Source organism: Delphinapterus leucas, chromosome 9 (genome assembly GCF_059928025.1).
Source record: "Delphinapterus leucas isolate spDelLeu-1000000601 "Yukka" chromosome 9, BTC_Dleu_Yukka2, whole genome shotgun sequence".
NCBI classification, from domain to species: Eukaryota; Metazoa; Chordata; class Mammalia; order Artiodactyla; family Monodontidae; genus Delphinapterus; species Delphinapterus leucas.
In genome coordinates, this window is record NC_143137.1 from 28895133 (window position 1) to 28921620 (window position 26488).

At 40.7% G+C, this 26488-nt stretch overlaps 1 protein-coding gene and 1 pseudogene across 1 annotated transcript in view; one reads left to right on the plus strand and one right to left on the minus strand.

Annotated features, from left to right (window-relative positions):
* Positions 1-14829: 14829 nt before the first annotated feature.
* LOC149748371 (uncharacterized) lies at positions 14830-24968 on the minus strand (annotated as a pseudogene).
* The window catches only part of FAM3C (FAM3 metabolism regulating signaling molecule C), a 47864-nt gene continuing 43461 nt past the window's right edge, over positions 22086-26488 (plus strand). Inside the window, exon 1 of the mRNA XM_022582387.3 lies at positions 22086-22263. The gene's annotated coding sequence lies outside the window, so the exon portion shown is untranslated. The remainder of the gene's footprint in view (positions 22264-26488) is intronic.

Consider the following 26488-nt stretch of genomic DNA (forward strand, 5'->3'; position numbering starts at 1 on the left):
GGTCCCATGTGAATTTTTAGGTCAGCTTATCAATTTCTCCAAAACAATGTGCTTGATATTATAGTTAATTGTGAAAACAACCCAATTTAGAATTAGAATGCCCCTTGAAGATCATTCAGCCCAATACTCTTACTCTATAGATGATGAAAGACATAGAGAAGCTGGGTGACTTTCAAAAGTCATGAAATGAGCTAGTAGAAGACCCAACACCAGAACCCAGTCGCCTAACCCCTAGTCCAACATTCTTCGTGTTACACTATGCTAATTTTCTAAGAGAGAGGACTGCACCTCTCTCTTTATTTATTACCTCACAATAGAAAAAAATTTAAAAAACAGTAAACAAACAACTTGTTGACAGCATTCTGCAACTAGAATTGCTTAGTTGATTTTTTTCCCACTGTAAGCACCAAAACTTTTGCTGTCATAATAAAAATTATTTTTAAGCAGTTACTAAGCTAATGTGCTAAGCACTTTATACTCTGCATTGTTATAGGTTCCTTGGTTACAAGCAATAGACAATGGCATAGCCATTTAAGCAAGAATGCTGTGCTCCTAACAATCAAAGGATCAAAGTAAAGACTGAACAATCAGGTCTTAGAAAGGACAGGAAACAGAATGCCTCCCAGAATCTAAGTAGCACCAATTCTCCTGGAAGGCACCCTTTTCAATGTGTCTCCATTCATAATTCAAATTTCTGGAAAGAGATTCTGGTTACCCTAGCCTTGACCGTGTGCCCACACTTGACATTATAGAGTGTGGTCTGGTGATCAACAGCCCTCTAGAATCACACGTAGTAGGCGAGAAGCAGAGCCTCAAAGATGAGATGCTGCATGACCAAAAACAAAAGTTCCCCATTATAAATACATTATCTTGTTTAACCCTGACAGCACTATGCAGTAGGTAATATTATCCCCGTTTTACTAAGGAGGAAGTTGAAGGTCAAGGAAGTTAATAACATGCCCACTAGAAAGTGGCTAGAAAGTGCCATTCACATGTCTAATATTTCTCTTAGCTCAGTCCTGAAGCTCTGTCTCTTTTTGAGCACTGTCTCTCCTACATTTTTGTTCCCCTCTCTGGGTAGTATTCCCTACCCTGCTGCCAAGTTAAGGAGTTAGGGTAAATTACAATAAGCTCCCTTTGGTAGGAAAAGTCACTTCCGGATTGGATTCTGGGATAAAAATGGAATGCACAACTAGGATGCTCTATTTCTAAAACAACCAAGTCTTCCCTTTCGGCAGGATTATTGTTTAACCCCTTCACATCCACTGCAGTGTGGGTGTGGTAATGTGCAATTCATCTCAGTTTTGCACAGCTCATTTCTGTCACTGGATGTGTTCCTACCTATCACTTCAACAGAAGGTGGTAAAATTTGATAGAGATAAAATTCTGTACTTTTATACATGCAGAGTGATTGTTAACAGCTCTCATGGGACAAAATAAAACGAGCGTAGGTTGGGGAAAAATATAGGCCTACCCACAGTTTTGCAAGAATTTTTCTTACTGTTTCTTCCCAAATGGTGATAATAACCAGCTCAGAATTGATTAGGTTTAACAGATTTAAAAAATTTCACCTAGCAAAAAAACCCTTTCTTTTAAGGAGTTTTATGCTTCAAATTTTAATGCCATAGCTTTTTAACTGTTTACTTTGAATTATGTAAAAACTAGAAATGTAGACAAGGTCCTTAAATGTATGCTAAGGTTTGTTTTTTTTTAACCTCTAATTATTTGGTTAATTAATAGAGACAATTTCACAGCGTAAATGAAAACCAAAGTTTTTACGAATCACTTTTACCCTATATCAATAATGCAACTAGTAATATTAGCAGGATAAGATTACTCAGGATATAACTCTTTTCCTTTTATTATCTGTGATGGTTAATATTGTGTGTCAACTTAGGTAGGCCAGGTACCCAGACAGTTGGTCAAACATTATTCTAGATGTTTCTGTGAAAGTATTTTTTAGACGAGATTAACATTTAAATGAGTAAACGTTGAGTCAAGCAGATTATCCTCTATAATGTGGACTGACCTCATCCACTCAGTTGAAGGCCTTAACAGAAGAAAGATTGACTTCCCCCAAGAAAAAGGAAATTCTGCCAGCCTGTTGCTTTAGGGTTCAAACTGCAATATTAACTCTTCCCTGGGTCTCCAGCCTGCCCACTCACCCTGCAGATATTAATCTTGCCATTCTCTACAATTTCATGAGCCAATTCCCAATTCCTTAACATTCTCTCTCTCTCTCTCTTTCATATTCATACACACTCACACATACTAGTGGTTTTGTTCCTGAAGAACCTTGACTAATATGCTATTACTGCATTTGATATTCTAGCAATATATTTTCTGAGAGCAAGATGACAAATCCTAACTTATTTATCATGGGGATTAGTTTAGTTACTTGTTTCATGCATAAGATGGCTTTGTAATCGCGATAAAGTAAGTTGTAATACAATCCATGGTATATAGAAGGTGCTCACTTATTTTTTGTTGGTGTTGAACTGAGTTAGAAACTGTACAACACTTCTATTGTAAAAACAACTTTCTACATATAGCATAAATGGTGATGAAGATGGCTTCTCACGGGAGAAGAGCACTTTAAAGGGTATTTAACTTGGAAATTTAGCATAAAGTGTTTGAATAGCAATTGGGTTGTCATCTCCAACTATACTTTCTTTGTTTATATGCTTATTCTCCAGAGAAGATGTTATGTTAGTCATGGTAGTCGTCTCTGTATTGATTCTTTGGACAAATATTTATTGAATGCTACTAGGTCACAGGCACTATTCTACATCCTAAGGAAACAGTGATTGAACAAAGCAAAGTGGAGCTTAAATTCTCAGGGCAGAGATAAACAATAAACAAGTAAACAAATAAATAATATAAAACTACTATTAGTACCGTGAAGAAAATAAAGCAGAGTAAGGGACCAGTGAGTGTTTAGGTGAAGGTCAAGCAAAGCCTCCCTACTGAGAACTAATCAGAGAACTGAATGATGAGATAAAGCAAAGATCTGGGGGAAGAAAATTCCAGGTAGAGATAACAGCAAGTGTAAAGATCCTGAGGCAGGAACCACCCTGGCTGGTTGAGGAACAGCAAGAAGGCCAATATGCCTGGAGCAGAGTAAACAGCGAAGAGGAAGAAATGAAGTAAGGGAGATAGGAAAGTGCCTGATTTTGTTGACCATGTAAACGTTGGACAGGAGTTTGGATAGAATGGAAATAGGAAAAAATTGTGAGAATCAAACATTTTTGTGGTTGACATCATAGTCTATAACCTCTGGAACAGAGGTTCTTAATCTGGGACGCCACAGCTACACTTCAGGCTTCCAGTCAGCATTTCAGTGGCCTGCCCTTAAATACAAGTCAACAGCCAAGGTCATGGGGCACCTGAGGAAAGACCCCCTCCAGAGAGGCAGAGTTCAAAGCAATGATAGACAAGGAAGAAGACAGTGCAGAAGCAGGAGAAATGCTATTCTGAAAAACCTCATTAGAGTCTTCAGGATGGTAGGGAAGTCCTACTACAGGATTGCAGCAGCCTAGGGCAGAAGGATAGAGGGGTGGCAGAAATGAAGGTTCTAATAAAAAAATTGGAACTGACACATTATCTAATATGTTGCACAAGATTGATCAGAGATTCACACTTCTCTAGGAAAGTTTGAGAATGAATTAATTATAAATGCATAAAAAACTAAGCACATGAAAAAACAAGACAAGTATTATCTAGGAAAAAAATTTTAAAGAAAAATATATAAAACTTGGCTCAGTTTCAAACAAAATTTACATACTCATACACACTAAATATTGATTTAGTTCCTTTTGGCCTTATAGGAAGTAGCCTGTATTTTGATAACTTTGGCGTTGAACAATTGGGAAAACTGATACTAAATGAAAAATACCAAACTAGTGTAACAATAAAAGAATAATATGGGAAAGTGAACTCTCTGTATGTGTGTGCTGTGTGTGCATGTGTGTGTGTGTGTGTTCTAGATGGGCTGAGGTTCATAACACCAAAAGAACTAGCTAAAAGAGTTGAAAATTTAATAATTAATGGTGACAATATTTGTGAGAAACATTTGCTATTGTTTATTTTATTTGAACTCTAAGTTGTGCCAAGTTTGTCAAAAATATTTTCTGACAAAATAAAAACCCAGGTTCATGGGCCAAGCCACCTGAAAACTAGCTAAGGTAGTCACTGTGTGCTCTTACCTGGGAGTTCTAAGAGCATCAGTAAGCAGAGAGACTACAGATCTGTATTTTTTATAAAAAGATAGGCCCTTAAAAGAAAAATTGTTTTAAAAAGTACAGCATCCACAAAATTGATCAATCATTGACAGCTGCCAACAGCTCAAGGTGAGGAAGGACCAACTACTACAAGACTCCATGAAAAGCAAATCTTGCCTGTAGATTGGAAGAGTTTTTTTAACCTCAAACGTTTGACTGAGATACTTGATAGAAATTTCAGGGTTTATTTATGAAACAAAAACTTGAGTGGATATTGAAATGTAGTGGGTTGAATGGAAGATCCCAAAATGATAGGTCCATGACCTAATCCCCAGAATCGGTGAATGTTACCTTATTTGGAAAAAGACTTTTTGTAGATGTGATTAAGGATCTTGAGATGAGGAAATCAATGTAAATTATCCAAGCAGGCCCAAAATTTAGTGACGAGACACACAGAGAAGAGAGCAGACACAGAGGAGAAGGTGAGGTGAGCAAGGTGGCAGAGGTGGGAGTGACGTGGCCATAAGCCGAGGAATGCCAACAACCACCAGAAGCTGAAAGAGGCAAGGAAGGATTCTCCCCTAGAGCCTTCACATAGAGTGCAGTTCCGCCAACACCTTGATTTTGGACTTCTGGCCTCCAAAACTGTGAGAGAATAAATTTATGTTATTTTAAGCTATTATTTTAAGCCATCATTGTGGTGATTTGTTAGGGTAGCCACTGGAAATTATAAAGTGGCTACTGTTAGTTTCCAGTGGGTACCCTAACAAAGATTACATTTAAGGTACATAAGAGATTATACATCAAAAAATCAATATTAAGAGTGGAAAGGCAATCATACACATACACATATATTTGGGATGGGCAGTGGAGAAGCAGGCTTTAAACATGCCTGTGATAATCCTTCAAAGTCTTAAGGTATATATTAACATACTTCCACTCTTCTTTTCAGTTGACTAGCTTCTGTGGTTTTTTCATTTTAGGCAAAAACGTACATACATATTGACATATAGATAATAGACATAAGCAGATTTATATCAGCATACAATACATTTACAATGGTTGATTCTTAACATTTTCAGAGATCTCTACTTCAAATGCACCACCACCACCTTGCTCCTCTTCATCTATCTCTATGTGGGTTTGGGTTTTTTTGTTCATTTTTTTTTTTAAGATAAGGCTAAAACAAACCTGATAAGTCACCCTCACTAACATTTTAGTGGTGATATTTTTCAGGAGGGATTTGAATTTTATTAAGGGACTATTGTAAAAGAAAAAAGAAATCTCTTTATTGTTTTGTGGGGTCTTTTGTTTATTTGTCTGTTTCATATTTCAACTTTGAAAGGGCAGAAATTCAGGTCTTCAGAGACAGAGCCACCCTCACGTTACAGTAACATGGAGGCTTTGTTCCAGTTTTCCTACTGCTGCAGTTGGTATTTTAAGAAAGACCTGAGGTTCATATATGTAAACACAATTCGTAATTCTTCTCTTAGCATCAAGTCAAAACAGCTGAAAAATGCCTGGCTTTCCTTCTCCAGACTCCAAGCCCCAAATCCCCATTCAATCTATAACCCCTTTTTTGTTTCTCTTTCTCTCTTCAAGATTAAAGTTCGCCTTTGGTGTTCATGCTTTCTTTACCATATTGCATGTATATAGACATCAACATGTGGTTGGGTCTATGTGAGGAAGCACTCTACCAAGAACGGTGTGGGTTCCACACTGTCTAGAGAGGATCCAAGTGGAAAAATCTGCTTGTGCACTGAGTTTGTCAGATAAACTCTCCTAGGTGGCTACCTGGTCATCATGCACACTCTGGGTTCCTTTAGGTTGGTGCAAGCTATGGTGAGTAAATATATAATTGGAGCAAGGAAACAGAAGTAAGATATGTTTTACTTCCCTGAGTCAATGCCAAGTACTTCCCTAAGTAAATGCTTTTAGGAAGAGATCCAACATTATATAACTATAATGTTAAATCTAGTAAATAGGAAAGAAAAATATACAGCCTATGAAAATTAATTAGTTTTTAAATTGGAGGATAAAAGTTCACCCCCCGCTCATTTCTGTTGAACTTCTAAACAATTAAACTTCACATGCATAATTGACAGCAAAAATTGTTGAAAAGTAAGAAACACTATCAAGAATATTAATACATCTCTACTTTGTTCAAAATCTTAGTAATATAAGTGTGCTTGGTTAATCTTGTAAAGATTTTATAAGATGAGAATTAGGCCCAATGTGCCTATTTTCTAAATCCTACTGACAAAGCTGAATTCAGCTCATTTACTTCCCCATGAATTATTGGATCACGAGTTAAACATATTTATTGAAATATTTTAATAGTGAATTTAAAGACATTTATAATTAAAAGGAAAATGTAGGTGTTAGTAACCTCTCCTCCTCCTCCTTTTAAAAATTTCTTCCATGTGGAAATAGAAAAAAAATAGAAACCGTAACTTTAAGCAATTATAATAAATTAGCATAGTTCATGATTAGAGTAGCCTTCTGATTGATTATATGTTTTGAACTTAATTTCATCATCTTTTTTTTACAAGTACACACGTGCTGTGAGATAACAATCTTCATTTCTGCTTGCTTCTAAAATCTATTATCTTCTGATGTTGTATAAGCCATCTCAATTTTGATCCATGATGATTAGGAAGATACATAGAATCCACTTAATCTATCACCTTTTAAAAAATTCTAACCGTGGCCTGCCAAGAGTAGCCTTGGAGTTCAGAGGCTGATACAAACTCTTCTTTACTATTTCCTTAGGACACACTTCAGTCAATGCCAATTTCACCTTCCTGGAGTGACCAGAAGGCTTGTCCCTCCCTGAGCCTTTCTCCTTCATTTTCTACTAGATTTCCTCCAGGTATTGGCCTTGACCTCTGCTCTTGAGCTTACAAAGTCCATCAAAGTTTCCTGCCCTGGAACTTACTATCTCAAGTCCCCTCTGACTTCAAATCCTCCCCCATCGTATCGTAAGCTCTTTGAGGACATGGACTTTACATATTCTTCTCCAAATCCCCAATTCCTACAGTTGCGCTTGGCACACAATAGATATTTAATAAACATATGTTCAGTGAATAAATTCTCACAGGCATTTTTAGAGTAACTAAAAGAACTTTCTCCTGCTAATATTGATCACTTTGCTTAAAGACCACAGGGAACCTAAATGGAAAAGACAAAGAAGGTGAAGAAAACAGAAAATCCCATCCTACTAGAATAATAAACCACTCCTGGAAAGGGAGCCATCGGCCAGCATCTGGGAGATAGAATGGGTGCTAATTGGGTGTGGGCATGTTGATTGATCACATCTACACCACAAACCAAGATGAAGTTGCATATCTGAAATCTGAAAACAGAACTCAGTGGAAAATGCATTAGGGTATAAGCATTTGGAAAAGAAAATTGACAGACATGAGATGAATAGCCTTTGAAAAAGATGGCATCACTATCAGAGGCCATGTGGCTGCTACAGAGATTAGGCCAAGATATTATCCTAGTCAAGTAATAAAGAAGCCACATCACAGAAAGGCGAGCTCACATTAATTTCCAACTATTGCAGTCTTCCTAAACAGGGGCTCCTTCTCTTCCTAGGCTCTGAATTAGTTTACATTTAGGAAAAATATTTTGGTAGTGGGAGGGAGAAATCACTAAAACTATCCTTTGCATTATAAGTTGTGGAGAAGTATTTGAACAGTGTTATACAAAAACAGTCTTTCTCCCAGTTCATCAAATTCATTTCACCTCAAGGACGCTCACTGGTACATGGAAAGGAAATATGATATATAGAAGGGAATCTGGCCAATGGGGTGATTTGCTTAGTAGTCTGTTGGTAATTGAAAGGGTAGTTCAGGTGACTGCAGTCTGATGTTGATGGGTGGGCTTCAGAAGGTCCCTATACCTTCTGAAATGATAGGCATATCAAAAAGGACAAATCTCTATTTGAACCATAACTTCCTTCTAAGGAACTTGAATCTGTCAAAGGGAACCACGAGGTCTCAGAAAATGCTTGATGCTGCTTACAGAGCAGGCGGCCCCTTTGTTGGGCTAAGCACCTGGATTCTTTCTTTCAATATTTTTTTGGGGGAAAAAGATCCATGGTTTTCATCAGATACTTATCTGTACACAGAGGCAAAGAAATTGAGAAGGAAAGGAACTAATAGAGAGGAAAATTTTTTTAATAAGTAATGCTGAATATTTCTGGACTCTCTTGGTATTTTTTGTTTTTTAAATCTCCGTGTGTCTCTTTTTTTTTCAATAAAAAGACAGATCAACATCTCCAGGAAATTAAGATTCTTTTTTGGCATTTCCTCTTTTTCTTCTTTCTAGATATTTATGCTTTGACATCGCTGCAAAGATCTTTTCAAAGCCAAGATGACTCATTCCTTTCCTTGAATTTTTCAATTTTGAAAGACAAATTCTCAGCCTTTTCTTTTTGAAACTCACCTCACAAATTTTCATTAGGGTCTTGGCTCACAAGAAACCCAAGTGGATAACATGTGCTCCTTGAGTGTCAGCAAATGGCTAGTATGTGAGTTTATGAAGGGTTTAAACCTGTCTTAAGCCAATTGGCTCATTACAACTTTTAGATTATTTGTTATAGTTATTGGTTGTTACCAGTAGAGGTAGTTGAAGGTTAATATCTACAAATTTGTCAACAGTGTATAATGAAAGTCAGTCCTGGACCAAAAGTCTGCCATATATACATTTATTAAACAAATGTTTACTAGCAAGTGGGCACGAAACAGGATAAAACCGTTGATACAAACTCTTCTATAAATTCTTTGAAATCCCAGTTCTCTGTACTCTGAAGAGGTTTGAACACAAGTTGCATAAGAGGTCCGTGTGATACTGACACAATATTCTGGAGGCAGGAACATTGTAGAGGCAGTAACTTTAGGGATCATCCTTTGGAATACAAATTACTAGAGTCTTATACCTTGTTCATACAATGGGGAGGGAATCTTCTAAAATATTTTTTCTAATACATATATCACAAAGCCACTAATTCTGCCAATGAGTGAACACAGTTTTTAACCTTTGTTGTACTGATTAGCAAAGTCTTTGGCGTTGACGGAAGACAAAGACGTCTGTAGCCCTTGTGGTATAGCTGCTTCTGGGGTGCAGCCTTCCTTAAACGCGAAGAGGTAACCCCAAAATTGTGAATTTCTGATTAAGGCACTGACTACTCTAGAGTCGAGCTCAAATTAAAACAAATGTGTCATCAGGTTGTCAAGGCTGAAGTGCTTTACAATAATACACAGATGTCACAGCAGCCACTTAAGCTTTTCCATCATTCTTGAGACATGCGCACATGACCTCTTCTAAGCTAAAGCGGCTTCTCTGCACCTCATGCAAAGAGCAGCTTTGGGGGAGTTGGGAGATTAGAAGGTTTAGTTGAAGGAAGGTTGCCCAGAGTTAGGGGGCAGTACCACAGCTTCAAAGAGCAGCTTTGGGGGAGTTGGGAGATTAGAAGGTTTAGTTGAAGGAAGGTTGCCCAGAGTTAGGGGGCAGTACCACAGCTTCAGAGCCAAGAAGAGGAACCTATCGGGGTCCACTCAGCAAGAAGGGCCCTGAATGTTAGCCCTGGCGGCTTAATGTCCAAACAAGTTCACATTGTAACATACCTAACATGGCTGGTCGCCTTCCTCAGAGATTAGCTCCCTTTCTGACTGGCAATTTCTGGCAACAGAGCTTTCCACCTTCTCTGTCATCTAAAATCATAATCTTGGTACCTTTCCTCTCTGCGTTTTCACATCCATTCCATCCCAATGCCTGTCTGGTATCCCTTTATGGTATTTCCCAAACTACAACATCATTTGTGGGGCCCAGTGCAAAATAAAAATGCAGCACCCCTGTTCGAAAAGCAGAAAAAAAGATACCGTGAAAGGAGCTAAGCAGTCTTTCCCTCTCAATCTGTCCTGGTGTTTTTTCATTTGTGATTCAATGAAGCACTCCCTCAACATAGGGTCACTCAGGGCTTCCCTAGTGTTGCAGTGGTTAAGGATCGCCTGCCATTGCAGGGGACACGGGTTCGAGCCTTGGTCCAGGAAGATCCCAAATGCCGCGGAGCAGCTAAGCCTGTGAGCCACAACTACTGAGCGTGCGCTCTAGAGCCCATGCTCTGCAACAAGAGAAGCCACCGCAATGAGAAGCCCGCGCACCACAATGAAGAGTAGCCCCCGCTCGCCGCAACTAGAGAAAGCCCGCGTGCAGCAATGAAGACCCAACGCAGCCAAATAAATAAATAAATAAAAACATAGGGTCACTCAGTCCCCGCCCCATGACTACTAGCAGCCAGGTCCACTGTCCCATTAGCTGCTGGATCACATTCCAGGCCCCAGGTGGGATCAGGAAATCCCCAGTGGACGATGACCCATAAGATTACAACCTGTGTGCCAGGACATGCTTCGTGGCTAGGTGGGAGAGGGACAAGGGCTTGCTCCCAGGGAGTTACCCACTGAATATGTCGTGGCCCTGCCAGCTGGGGCTGGGCCTCGGCCTCCAGGCCCCTCTGTGACATGCTGCAGAGCATGCATGGCCATCTGTAACCCTCTCCATGCCAGCAGGAGGCCCCACTGGGGCAGAGGGTGGCAGTGATCACTAGGCCAGGGCAGGGAAAGGAAGCTGGGCACAGCCAAGGACACCAAGGGTGGGGCGTGAGGCTGGTGGTCGAGAACCCACCCTGGGAAGCTGAGGAGCCTTGGGGAGGTGGACAGGATTACTGGGGAACAGTGGCTCCACACATCCAAAACATGCTTCATTGCCCCATCAGATTTCACTTACAGAACACAGATTGAAAGATAAAATTGTTAAGAATTTTAAGACAGTGACCGCAGAGCATTAAACCCCAAGCAGGGTCCTTTTGACCGTGGGGCCCTGTGATGGTTAATTTTATATATGTCCACTTGACTGGGTCACTGGGCGTCCAGCTATTCGGTCAAACATTATTCTGGGTGTTAGTGTGAGAGCGTTTTAGGATGATATTAACGTTTAAATCTGTAGACGGAGTAAAGCAGATTGCCCTCTCTAATGTAAGTAGGCTTTATCCAGTAGGTTGAAGTTAGAATAGAACGAAAAGGCTGCCCGTCCTCTGCGTAAAAGAGGATGCATCCTGCATGACTGCCTCCAAAATGGGACATGAGCTTTTTCCTTTTCAGACTCTGCCTGGGTCTTAAACCTGCTGGCCTTGGGACTGGAACTACATTAGTGGCTCTTCCGGGTCCCCAGCTTGCCAGCTCACCCTGCAGATTTGGGGACTTAGCCTCCATAAAAGCATGAGCCAATTACGTATATTAGCCTATTGATTCTGTTTCTGTGGAGAGCCAGACTAATACAGGCTCTACGTGACTGAGCGCTCCCCTGTAAAGCCTACCTTGGGTATCTTCCATACCCTTCAGTTTCTGATTCCCACCTTTGCAAGGTGAGCTCAGACCTTTGTCTCTTCTTGGGAGCCCTATGCCAGAGCTCCCAGCTAATCTCTCATTGGGGTACTTCCCTGTCAGAGTCTCACAAATAAAATCAATCATTGCCACCCTCTTTTAAGAAACATCCCATGGTTCTCCTTTATCATAAACTTCCTTAATTACATTAACACTTTGGGATCTAGCCTCAATGTAAATTTTCCCTCAATATCAGCCATTTGCCCTCATTAATTTTATTTCCTTCATACTTACATTTGGGTACAGGGGTCATTTCCACCACGATACTTTTGCCCATATTTTTCTTCAAGCCTGAAATGAAGCCTACTGCTTTTTAAGGCCCAATTTAAGCTATTTTTTCTTTCATATAGCCCATGAGAAATCTACCTAACAGCAGTTTACAATGGACTAACCTTCTTGGATCTCCTGTACTTGACCCCTTCCCTCACCTGTATTTATGCATTTCTTGTATCTACTGTCATAAGCTTTGGCATGTATTTTTCCCACAACGTGACTACAAGTTATTCATAGATGCCATGGTACATGGATCATGTTTCCTAGGATGATATTATGTTCCTATTAGGAGCTCAAAGGATGTTCTTGAAAGAATGAATGGATGAGTTAATTATTGCTCATTGTAGTAGCTTGAATGGTGCCCCCCCCCAAAGATATATCCACATCCCAACCCCTGCACTTGTGAAGGTGACCTTATCTGGAAAAAGTTTCTTTGTAAATGTAATTAAGGATCTTGAGATAAGAGCATACTGGATTATCCAGCGGGCCCTAAATCCAAAGACAAGTGTCCTTTTAAGACACAGAAGAGGAAAAGACACAGAGAGAAGAAGAAAAAGACAGGAGACAATAGACACATTGATTGGAGTGATGCATTCACAAGCCAAGGAATGCCTGAAGCCACTAGAAGCTGGAAGAAGAAAGGAAGAATTCCCCCCTAGATCCTTGAGGGAGCACAACCCTGTCAGCCCCTGATTTCAGAATTCTAGCCTCCAGAACTGTGAGATAATGAATTTCTGCTGTTTAAGCCACCTAGGTTTTGGTAATTTGTTATGGGCAGCCTGAGGAAACTAACACATCCATCTTTCCCTTGGGCTGTTTGGAGAATTAGTCTCCATTGTATCTGTGTACAATAGTAGAACCATTTTTATCTTAGACACTAACAAGACAATTGCTGTAGGCACCTTGCATATGTACTGTTTGAAATGTTTAAAATCTCGGGTGCAAAGTTCCTCAGGCTCTTTCAAAAACTGCCATTCAAATTACATGATTTTTCAAGAATGCTGTCTTACTCTAATAGTCAAAAATGCCTCATGTGTATTCTAAAACCTTTTATTTTGAGATCATTGTAGATTCACATGTACATTCACATGTAGATACCCAGTTGGTAAAATCAAATGGTAACATCTTACAAAATTATAGTGCAATGTCACAACCAGGATATCAACATGGATACAATCCAATGATCTTATTCAGATTTCCCCAATTTTAATTGTACTCATTGGTGTGTGTGTATTTAGTTTATATAATTTGATCACCTTTATTGGTTCACGTATCCACCACCTCAGTCAAGAAACAAAAGTATTCTTCTGCCGCAAGGATCCCTCAGATTGCCCTTTTATAACCATACCCACCTCCTTATGTCCCCACCCCCAACTACCCTTGAGGATAACAAATTGGTGAATCGCAAGAGAATTATGCTGAGTGAAAAAAGTCAATTCCAAAAGGTTATATACCATATGATTCCACTATATAACATTCTTGAAATGATAAAATTACAGAGATGGATAACAGGTTAGTGGTCGCCAGGAGGTGTGTATTCTCTTGAAAGTAAAAGTTATTTAAAATTTCTCAGGGGACTTAAAGTTGTCCTATACAGCAAATTAATTTTTTGATTCAGTAAATATTTAGGGAAATCTTTTGTTCGCCTAACATTATTTTGACACTGGGAATACTCAATCCTTGCCTTGGGAAATGCACTAAAATGTCAAATGAGAAGACTCTCATTATATGGAATAATATGTTAAGCCCTTTGGTGGGGAAAATGACCCACCATGTATGAGAGGCTCAAAGAGAGACAGGATATAACTGAACAATAACAACAACAACAAACAGACAAACTGTTGATGGAAATAATAAACAATCTATAATAGGAATAGAAAAGAATTTTATTTGAGCCAAACTGAGGGCTATAGCCCAGGAGACACAGATTCAAGAAACACTTGAATTGTGTTCCATCCGACTACAAATTGGAGGAGGTTTATAAAGGCAAAAATCAGAAGGTTACAGTTAGTTACATGAGTTATAGTTGGAGCTGGCAAGAAGTAAGAATGCTGGGACTTCCCTGGTGGTCCAGTGGTAAAGAATCCACGTTACAATGCGGGGGAACGTGGGTTCGATCCCTGGTCAGGGAACTAAGATCCCACATGCAGTGGGGCAACTAAGCCCACGCAACACAACTACTGAGCTAGAGCCCACGTGCTGCCAACTACAGAGTTCACGCGCCCTGGAGCCTGCACGCCACAACTAGAGAAGAGAAAACCTGCACCCCACAACTAGAGAGAAGCCCGAGCTCCACAACAAAAGATCCCGCATGCCTCAACAAAGATCCCACGTGCCGCAACTAAGACCCGATGCAGCCAAAAATAAATTAAATAAATAAATAAATCTTTAAAAATAAGGTTGCAGCTGGCAGCTGCTAGCAGATATTATTTTGAGAACAGCTGGTGGTGTCCTTGAATTCGATACAGTTTGGAAAATTCAAGTTATCAGTGATGTAGTAACATGTCTGAAACCACAGTGGGCACCTAGCTCTATTATGAATGCCTGAATTGCAGTTATTCTATTTGAGATGCATTCTTTTCTGTAATGGTTAAAGCAGATGTACAATGTCTGTTTTACAGACCATAAGACAAACCGTGCTAGGTAGCATAAAGTTCAAGCCGAATCTTGTATAAGCCAGAATGACTTCCCCATACCTCAGTATGTGAAAATTTCTTCCATCAAAACAAACAAACAAAAAAATGAAAAGGGATGGGATTGAAGAACAGGTACAATGGTGGTTACGTAAGAAATAAGTAAAAGTTCTGTCTCCAGTAAGGAACTGTGAGAAACTGTGAGAGAATTCGGGAGATGAGTTAAGGATGTGAGAGAGTAAATAGTTTTACAGGTGCAGACAATTAGTAATAAGCCATGTGGCCTCTGGATTCCTGGAAAAGGGTAAATGCACCAGTGATGAGCTTGACCACTTAGGTCTACCATTGGTGATGGAGAGATGATAGTTCTGCTGGGTTGGATAGAGCCATGAGGTGTCATCTCCTATGAATCAGACAAGCTGTACATAAAGCAGTAGTACAGAAAACAACTGAACAACAGAGCCTTACAAAGATGAGTCCCAAGAGTTTTAGGGAGAACCAAACAAAGTAAGGCCGTGCAAAGTTCCAGGACAACTGGCAGTCTGAACTGATAAGCAGATATCTCATCAAAGTTTTGCAGGCAGATCAGAGGGACGGTGGGTGAGGGCATTTAAGAATTCCCTCATTCTTGGGCTTCCCTGGTGGCGCAGTGGTTGAGAGTCCGCCTGCCGATGCAGGGGACATGGGTTCGTGCCCTGGTCCGGGAAGATCCCACGTGCCGCGGAGTGGCTGGGCCCGTGAGCCATGGCCGCTGAGCCTGCGCGTCCAGAGCCTGTGCTCCGCAACGGGAGAGGCCACAACAGTGAGAGGCCCACGTACCGCAAAAAAAACCAAAAACCAAAATCAAGAATTCTCTCATTCTCATACGGCAAATGAGTTTTACCTCCTATACTAAAAACTATACTAAATGTTTTCCACTACTAAAGAAAAAAACGTTGTCAGGGAATTGTTATTGTTTTCATTTAGGGGGTGGAAACTGGCTTGGACAGAGTAAGCAACTTGCCTAAGGTCACCTAGCTGCTAGTGATAGAGCCAGCATCTAAATTCATCTGTCTGACTCCAAATCCAGCCCAACTCTCCCATCTCAATGATTCGGTCAGGGAGGGGTGTCCTGGAGGTACAGAAGAGAAACAGAATTTGGGAAGGTGACATTATTTTGGAATCTATAGAAACTGAAGGTTAAATTCCCCACTCCTGGCTTTTTAAAGTCAAGTGAGCAATTTCCCTGGCTTTTGTTTCAGGAATAGAGATGGAAATTTTGAGTATTGGATAGAGCTCCACAAAATACCAGATGCTATATTTGAGCAGAACTTCTCTGAGTAAATAAATTACGCTTAAAAATATGTACCAAAACTCAGTGAGGCCACAGCAGTTCTACAAGAAACATTTCAAAATAAAAGTGCAAAAAATGAACAGGTTAGGGACTCATAAATATCCTTTCATATTTAATCAGGATACAAGTTCAGAACTCAGATGTGGTATCTTGGTGGGGGGGGGTTGGTATTGAAGAAACTGCAATAGAAATTGACCTAAAATTAAATGCGGCTCATGAAACAAATTTTAGTAGGTAGACTGATTCCCTTCCCTATCTAGGTCATAGGTATATCAAGGAAAGGCATTTTGCACATACAGCCTTGCACAAGTCATACAGACTATAGGATTTGAAAGTCAATGGCATGGTCTGGGATTCCAGTGTTTCCAACTAATTCTTTGGACAGGTGATATTGAAATGAGTAACATTAGGAAAAAGGTTCAACAGATTTAAGAGTGTATAAAACTACGTGAAAAGAACACACAAAGATGGCAGCAAAGCATGGAATAGGTTTTGTTTTGTTTTATTTTGTTTTGCTACTTGTATGTTTCTTAGACCTGCTGTAATCACATGGGATTTTGACCTCCTGGAGTGTTGCTGAATTATGTTTAGTGGCCACTAAATCCACTAGAGAACAGGTCTTAATGCAATACTATCCATTGGATGATATTTTGTTACACATATTCCTGTGGCTTGGCCCTTCAAAGCAAACAATGCATTACAATTTAACGTAACTAGAGATCTTAATGTTTAATAAAAATACCACAATCACAGTGAATCCTTTTGTGCTTAGAGAAAAGGGTTCTCATATTCAGTTCTTAATCAAGGACTGAAGTTACAGACTGAAGTAATTATGTTTTAGGAAAATACAAAGTTTGTTCCGTATTTGTTCAGTTGCTTCTTCTCAGAGGATTTTCTGATAGATTTTTTTTTTTTAATGAGATGTGGAAAGAAGTGTTTTTAGATGACTTTATGTGAGGCTTATTCATTCATTTAATTAGAGTTAGGGGTGCAGCCACATTTTCCCATTTGCTCTGTAGCAGTAAAAAAAAAAAAAATTTTTCTCCCAAGGTCTGATAAATATATATTTTAAAATACCTCATAGACTATGTGAGTATTGTGTACATGCAAGATGTGTGTTGTTTCTGTGTGTGTGTGTGTGTGTGTGTGTGTATGTGTGTGTATTTAGGCTGATCTCTGGCTTCTGTATCTTTGCTTGGCATTACAAACAGGTAACATTGCCATATAAGACTTCAAAAAGTATTTTTTAGATTATGATGCTGAGTCAGACATTTTTCTAGCAAGTAATGTTTTATAAAACAGAATAATAAACTATTCTTCTGAAGAAACCGCTAGTAATCTTAATAATTGTTTATAATACACACTCGTACTTACTTTCAGGGAAAGGGAAGTTTCTTTGCAGTCATGATTACAATACATATTTTAGATGTGGGTTACCATATTCAGTATATTATTTAATATGATTTATAACCAAGACAAAAATGCCAAATTTTCCCACACTGAAAGATCTATTAAAAGATCTAATCCAAACCAGAATTTCCTAGGGAGTAGCAAAAAGATATCATTAAAAAAAATCCAAAATTTTATGGTCTCTATAATTTTCTTGTATGTTGCTAGAAAAGCAGTAATAGATGGAAAACTAGAGTACTTCTTTATGTAAAAATACATTTGTTATAATGATTTCATTGTATCTTACATATGTTTCATGGTAAATTAAACCACTTATTTTGTATAGACTGTGTTACTTATGGACCAAATACAGTGTCATGAAATCTGTGGGCTTGCTAGTTTTTCGGTTTTTTTTTTTTTTGCGGAACGCGGGCCTCTCACTGTTGTGGCCTCTCTCGTTGCGGAGCACAGGCTTCGGATGCACAGGCCCAGCAGTCATGGCTCACGGGCCCAGCCGCTCCACGGCATGTGGGATCTTCCCAGACCGGGGCACGAACCCGTGTCCCCTACATCGGCAGGCGGACTCTCAACCACTGCTCCACCAGGGAAGCCCTTAGCTAGTTTTTTAAGCGATACTATTTTGCTTATCTGAGGTATCTAGAGTAGTCAAACTCATAGAAATGGAATGCAGAAGGGCTGCAATGGATTGGAGAGACAGGAGGAGGAGGAGTTATTGCTTAATGGGTCCAGAGTTTCATTTCTTCGAGATGAAGAGTTCTGGAGGTGGGAGGTAGTGCTGATTGCACAACAATGTGAATGTACTTATCCGCAGACTGTACACTTAAAAACAGTTAAAATGGTAAAATTTTATGTTAAAATGGTAAATGTATCTAAGGAAAGGAAAGGAGGGGAGTTTAGGGTGAGGCGTTTAGGCAAAAGTCCATCTGACTCATTCAACACAGGCTGAGAGAAAGAGAAGTCAGGAAATTTGGAGTCTTTACAGAGACAACTAGGATTAAACTTGGCTCAACTGATGACACGTTTAGCTTGGCAGGAAAGGAGTTGGTAGGATGAGAGGGTAACACTGGTGTCCCATGTCTTATACCTATAGGCTGGAGGAAGTTTGAGAGTCCTGAATGCACACTTCTGTAAACATTCTGAACAACAGTTTTTAAGCCACACCTGGGTGTGGTATTTAACTTAGTGTAGGTATCGTATTTGACACTTTAACTCTTGTTTTTATTAGTCTACCTCTGTTTCTTCCCTCCCCCTGATATTCTTTAAAAGCTAGGAGAGTTCCTGGCTATCTCTCTACAAGTTTGACTTTACGATCCAGTATAAGCATGCTTTAATATTTTAATGTCATCCCACTCCTAGGACTGGTCAGCTGGCATTTATGCATGTATGTATGTACGTATTTGTTTATTTATTTTTACTTTGTCTTTTACAAACCTTTTCCTCCATGTTTCAGTAACTTATCACTACATTAAAAAACTACCAAAAAACTTAGCAATTGAAAACAGCAACAAACAATGATTTCTCGGGCTTCCCTGGTGGTGCGGTGGTTAAGAATCCGCCTGCCAAGGCAGGGGACACGGGTTCAAGCCCTGGTCCGGGAAGATCCCACATGCCGCGGAGCAACTAAGCCCGTGCACCACAACTACTGAGCCTGCACTCTAGAGCCCGCGAGCCACAACTACTGAAGCTCGCGCGCCTAGAGCCCATGCTTCATAGCCATGGCAATGAGAAGCCTGCACACCGCAACGAAGAGGAGCCCCTGCTCGCCGCAACTAGAGAAAGCCTGCGCGCAGCAACCAAGACACAACGCAGCCAAAAATAAATTTAAAAAATAATAAATTAAAAGATACAAAAACAATGATTTCTCAAGATTCTGTGGGCTGGCTGGTTCCCATGTGGTATTGTCTGGGGTCACTCGTGCGGTGCACTCAGCAAGGAGCTTAGCTGGGACTGGACTACACAGATGACTTCACTCATCTGCTGATTCTGCGTGGCTGGATGGTATGGGTCTAACTAGGCCTTTCCTCCACTAATGCTTCTTTTGTTGTTGTTGTTTTTTAATTTTATTATTATTTTTTTGGCTGTGTTGGGTCTTCGTTGCTGTGTGTGGGCTTTCTTTAGTTGCAGTGAGCGGGGGCTACTCTTCGTTGTGGTGTGTGGGCTTCTCGTTGCAGTCACTTCTCTTGTTGTGGAGCATGGGCTCTAGGCGTGTGGGCTTCAGTAGTTGTGGCTCGCGGGCTCAGTAGTTGTGGCTCACAGGCTCTAGAGCGCAGGCTCAGTAGTTGTGGTGCACGGGCTTAGTTGCTGTGCGTTGGCCTCTCTTTCTCTCCACGTAGTTTCTTCTCGTTCAGTAGCCTGGTCTGAGTTTCTTTATGTGATGACTGGATCCTAAGAAAATGGAAGCTTCAAGGCCCAGAAGTCACACAGCAGCACTTTAGCTGCATTCTGTGGGTCAAAATAAGTCCCAGGGCCAGCCTAGTTTGCAGAGGAGGGACACAGACTCTACGTAAAAGTGGCATGAATTTACAGGAATGGGAGGAATGTTGGTGGCAGGCAGTCTACTACTCCGTATACAGATAACTGATGCCAAATGAAATATTCTGCTTGAGAATGGGTCCAATTAATATTCTGAGGCTTTTCATCAAGTTTAACCTTTAGCAATATTATATAATCTTCATGTGGGAAATAGTATAGTATAAATTATAGTTTTATATAAAACCTTGTACCCATGGAAGAGAGAGTTAATTTTCTTTTTAAGTATAGACAAGAGTGAGCTTTGAGGTTTGAATTTTGGGCATGTGGGTTTGAATCTTGGCTCTGCCACATACTAGCAGCAGGATTCTGGACAACTTTCTCTTTCTGTCATGCACTTTTATTCTCTGTATTTATAGGATTATTGTGAGGATTATATGAGTAAATAAAGTGCTTAGGAAAGAGTCTGGCGCAAAACAAATAATAATAAATATCATCTTTAAAAATATAAATTATCATTACCTATTATGTAACATAGCAACACTTCTTTGGATTAAGCCTCTTGGAGCTGCAAAGTTTTCTGTAGTCTTACTAAACGCAATCACTAATCCTGACTATTTCTCCTGCCTCCCCACCTCTTGCCAAGTAAAAAGGTAGGTGAGAAAACTGGTTGATTAACAGCTGCTCTAAAGAAGTGATTTACCAACTTTTAAACATTGCAATTCCTATGAAAAAATATAATTTACATTGTAGGCCAGGACACTGTAACCTATTCAACCACACTTAACACTGTACAAATGTGTCATGAAACAATACTTATCCTCAAGTTGTGCTGTGAACTCTGATGTTTTTTGTTCTATTCTATTTCAGTGAATCAACAACAAAATGTTGGTTGTGACCCACTATTATTAATTTCATTACCTACTGAAGGGTTCTAAGTTACATATTATGGTCATTGGATATTCAACACACTTTCAGTCCAGAAATTGTTTCAAGTGTGGTGCTATAAGAATATAGCATATGTCATTTTCATACAGGCCAATTTGGTTATGGAGCAAAAAACTTTTTTCACAAATATGGCCTGACCTCCCTAATCAAGAGGCTTCTAAATTCTTTCAGTGGGACCTGAGGAACTAGGGGAGGCATGGTGACAGTACATGTTGTATTTTGGTATCATAAGAAACAAAGTGCCTTGTTTGTTTGGAGCTAGATGGACTAGGCTGGAATTCCAACTTCACAACTTACTACTTATATGTTTGAACAAGTGATTTAAACTCAACTTTGGAGTCTTGGTTTTTTGATTTGTTAAAGCAAAATACAGATCATATTGACTTCGGTTGAGTTGTGAGCATTAAATGAGAACACATTCCCAAAGGCCCATCAAGGTCCAAGCAAAATAAGGCTCTCAGAATGCATTTATTGCTTCCTCCTCCTACCATGGAACACAAACTTCCAAATTCATAGCTATTACTTAAGTTCTGTGTTTTATATTTTTGCAGGAAAGTTAAGACTTGGTAGAAGACTATGGTTAGACCCTATTATTTCTTTAATGCAATTTAATTTCTACAACCATGTGCTGTTCCAACATTCTACCTAATAATAGTTAATGATGAGAGTTATAGTTATTAATTATTCTGGAGTATGTATCGGAATTACGAAACTATTTTGTGTTCTCAAGTTTTGGATAGTGGGACTTGGATTGACTTCTCAATTAACAGCACAATCGTGGGAAAAGGTGGGTACAGGAGAAAAACATTTCTAACTGTCGGGTTCCTAAATAAATGAAACAAAAGTGAGGTGCAAAATACAAGCACTACCTTTCTCCTTGGGTCAGACATTTGGGGTTACCAACGTTCTAGCGCTCCGACAGGTAGTATTTTCACCGTAGGTTAGTTAGCTTTTAAGGAGTCAAAAGGAACTCGCCTACGACCTTACGTTGATATGCCCGTCTCGTATACCCTAGCTGGTGGACTTCTAGAATGGGACTGATTACTTTAAAATTTCTTCCTTTAAGGTGGGGATTATGGAAGTGTGGGTCAAGGCGGCGTGTGGTAGGAAGAGACGATACCTATTTGCCCTCTTCTGGGGTGCGGCCGGCCGCCGCCCCTGCGGCTCCCACGTGGCAGGTCCCGAAAGCGCGGCGCAGGCGGGGGGCGGGGCCGCAGGGCCCTCCCTCTCAGCTCTACGGCCCTTCCCTCCGGCCTGCGGGGCGACCGTTCGGTCCTCCACCGCCAGGGGGCGGGCGCGGCTTCCCGGCGGCGGGGCCCATTGGTCGCGGCGGGGAAGCGAGGGAGGCGGCCCAGCGGCTAGCTGGCTTCCTCTTGGCCACTCGCGGGGGTGAGGGGAAGCCATAGGAACCCGGGAGGAAGCGGAGGGGCGAGCGGGAGGCGGCGGTGGCTCCTGTCGACCTCTGGCAAGACTGACCGCAGGGAGGCCGAAAAGCGGGCACGCGCGGCGGAGAGGCGGGCGGAAGGCCGGTGAGACGCACGGGGAGGCGGACGGAGCCGCGGCCGAGGGCGGGGAGGATGGAGGGAGGCTGGGGGCAGCCGGGCACCCACCTTCACCTTTATCCTCTGCTCACCCCGCGACCGCCGGTCCGGGGTGTGCCCGGGCGTACTCGGGTCGTCGTGGCGCGTCCCGCCGAGGGCAGGGCGCGGCAGGACCAGGGCACCAGAGCGTGGTTGGCCGGGGGTCCGGGCCGCCGCCCCCGCGCGCGCATCCCCAGTACGGCGGCCAGTCCGCGGAGGGCGGGGCGGCCACTGCACCTGGCGCTCCGGCCTGTGACTGGCACCTGGGGCGCGCGTCCGGCTCTGGGGCTCCCGCTCGTGTTGGAAATGGGGGCCGAGTGCTCTAAAGAGGCGGGGATGGAGTTGTAGGTTGCATTTGAACTCTGAGGAGGGCGGTCTTGGCTCACTTGTAAAGTTTTAGTGTCTTCTAAGTTGGAAGCACTTTTTATTTTTAAAACCTATGTCGGCCCATTGGCATTCGGTGTCATTGATGGATGTGCTGTTCGTTCCTTTTTTTTTTCTTTTTCTTGTTTTTTCCCCATTTGTTTGCCGCTGTCCTCACAGTTTCTACCATATGTTAAGATTTGTGACCCTAGATCTGAATAATGAGTGTTGGACTGACGTTGAGATTAAGATCTCCAGCTGTAATTTTTTGTTTTCATCATCCTCTACCTTTTGCTTTTTAAAATTTCGTGTCATACAAAACTATTTAATTGACAGAACCTTTTCTTTGTTTCTTTTTATTTGGCCTAAAAGAATATGAATACAATGATCCTAGATATTAGATTGCTTACTAGGCACTGTGTCAAGTGCTTTCATATGCACATTTATTTCTTACAACCCATAGAGTAGGTCCGTTTGTGTATCTTTCCCAATTTTACTGAGAAATTATGAACTCCCATAGAGGTTGAGGTTGATGCTGACAGTAGATCCCAGACCCCTTGAACTCTTAACCACCTTTCAGGACTAACGGTATGCTGTCACATTTTACAATTTTACATGTAGGGAAACCTTAATGTTATTCATATAGTGCATCATTGAGTACCAAGGGATCTCCATTTAATTTAGAACATACAAGTCACTAACTCATGCCATTCAGCCAGAGATTGGCAGAATCAGCATCCGGGTTGGTCATATCATTAACTATCTCTTTTTAAAGGCTGCCAGTCTCTTGAGTTCTCTGGCAGTTTACTAATTAAATCACAGGGTTTTATTTTTTCCCAGTGTACACAGGTGTGAGAAGCTTTGTTTCACAGATTCTGTGTAATGTTTTCTCAGCTCTTTAAAGACTAGCATTTCTTGATAGTAAGAAATAAAACGAGTTTCATGCAGTGATTCTCAACCTGGGGATCTCTCAGAATCACCCATAAATGAGGGTTTTTAAAAAGGATGCAGTCAGCCCCCCCTGCCCCCCGCCCCGCCCCCAAATCCCCAATGGAGGGGGCTTCTGTTTAAAAGGGAGTCAAAATAAGACTGAGCACCACTGGGTTAAAGTGACTTTTTAAATAAACTTAATATATGTTACAATTAAAACAGAATTATTAATCTTTTCATAATTAAAGAAGATACATTAAAAAGGGAAAAGTCACTGGAGAGAGGGTCAAAGGACAAAGAGATTGTTGAATGGTGAAAAGTAGTCCCTGTGGGGAATCATAAGAATGTTACTTTTTTTTTACCCCATATTTTAGGTCTTAAATGGGCAGTCTCAGTATTCAACAATTTTTACATTCATTTAGACATACGAGAGTGCCTATATGTGCCAGTAATTATAGGTAAGGTGGATACTGTGAATAAGGCAGCCTGGGCCCTCACAAAGCTAGTGGGTTGGCCAAAAAGTTCGTTCGGGTTTTTCCATAACATCTTATGGAACTTTAAAAGGTTCTGTGAATTTTATTCTGCTCCTAAAATAGAGCCAGCTGATGTTCTCTCAGAGGAGGAAATTGTATTCCACTGCCTCTAAATTTCCACAGTTTACCCCATCAGTATTCTTTCATTGTCTCCTTCATCGGCCTGTTTGTTTGATTCAAGCTATTTTATTACTTACATCTGCCTTATTTATAATCTAATTAATTTTCATCTGTTCATTATTTTTCTAGTCTCTGGTGAGTTTTTAAATTTCCTTTAAAAACTAAATTTAATCCACATAACATAAAATTTACCATTTTAAGTGTACAATTCAGTGACATTTAGTGCATTCGTAGTATTGTGCAGTCACCACTTCTGTTTAGTTCTACAACGTTTTCATCACCCTAAAAGGGAACCTCATGTTCGTTAAGCAGTTACTCACCGTTCCCCAACCTTTGGCAACCACTAGTCCGCTTTCTCTGTCTACAGATTTATCTATTCTGAATATTCCATGTAAATGGAGTCAAAATAGGTGATCTTTTGTGTCTAGCTTCTTTTACTTAGCATTATGTTTTAGAGGTTCATTCATGTTGTAGCCTGTATCAGTACTTCGTTCCTTTTTATGGCTGAATAATATTCCATGTATAGACACATATTACATTTTGTTTAGTCATTCATCCATTGATGGACCCTGGTGGGTTTTTGTGTGCTAGTGAGAAAAAGTTATGTGGACGTCTGTAGCTATGAGTCTGCATTAATTTTCATCATAAGTTCTGCATGGCCCGTTTAGATAGTACCATGGTTATCAGGTGTGCTACTTGACTCTCCATACCGTTCAGCATCTGCAGTTAGTTGATCATTAAATGTGTATTGAAGGACCTGTGCTTGTATCGAAGGACCAAAAAATGAATGTTTTAATTGGTTCAGAAAGTTTTACACTAGAATCTTCTTACTACCAGTTCTTTGCAAATGGCTGCTAACTTGCACCTCCAGGGCCCTTGGGCAGACTCTGCTCCTCCATTTCTTCACATGAAAAGTTTGACTGACAGAATTATGTCTGCCCTGGTGCAGTGAAATTCTGCAGACTACTTAAAGACCGTATAAATGAAGTGAATATATAGGGGAATTCTAAAACATTCAGAATAGGAACCTGTAACATCCCATCTAATATAATGTAAAATATTATAGTTACATGAGGAGATGAAGATAGTTTACTAGTTATACTCCTGTAAATTTGTGCCTTTCGTCTCATTTTGTAGCGATTTGTGAACGAGACACTTCTTTATCCTGCTTATGTTCAACTTCTTATAGTTAACATGTAGTTTTGTTTTTACTGTTGTACTCAATAATGTCTGTTTCTCCCTCCCTTTCTTTCTTTCCATCTACCCATTCATCCATCTTTCTTTCTCCTCTTGGATGGTATAGTGTAGCATTAAAGTAGGTTACATTACAGCTGTTTAATCGACAGTTGTGGAGCTCTGAAGGAGCAGACAGAACAAAATGTCATTTTGTCTTGTTTTCTCTTTTTGGTATGTTTGTACTGTCAGTTACAGAAATCTGATCCCCATTTCATTTCTTCAACTGGATTATGACTTTTTAAGCAAAATTCTGCTTTGGTAGAGAGGAAACTGCAAGAAAATATTGGGACAGTTTTAGTTTTGCACTCTGTTGTAACCATTGCAAACAGGAGTTCTCTTTGCTCTGTTCCTCAGCACATTATTTCCAGATTTATTCACTGCCCACCTCTCCCTTCTCACCCCTGCAGGAGACCTGGCCCAGAGTCAGGTTGATTTCCATTCATTGTGAAGGAAAGAATGAAGATTCTTGTCCTGTGAATTTTTTTTTTTGCAGTACGCGGGCCTCTCGCTGCTGTGGCCTCTCCTGTTGCGGAGCACAGGCTCCGGACTCGCAGGCTCAGCGGCCATGGCTCACGGGACCAGCCGCTCCACGGCATGTGGGATCTTACCGGACCGGGGCACGAACCCGTGTCCCCTGCATCGACAGGTGGACTGTCAGCCACTGCACCACCAGGGAAGCCCTTGTCTTGTGAATTTTACCTTTGGGCTTTTTTGGCCTAGATCTGACTTACTCCCCACCACTACGCCAAACTTCTCTGTGTGTTTGGATTGGTGCACTGTTGGGCTGAAGTTCTCACATCTAAGCTGGAATGAGGATCGCCTGGGGAGTTTCGTAACCATACAGGAGTTTTAATCCTCACTCCACGGGATTCTGGGCTCAGGAGTTTGCCTCGTAAAAAGCCCACTAGTAATTGTGGTGCCCATGGTGTGTGTTATTTTATAGTTAGGGATTCAAAGAACCAGATATGATGTTTCATTGAATCTAAGATCTT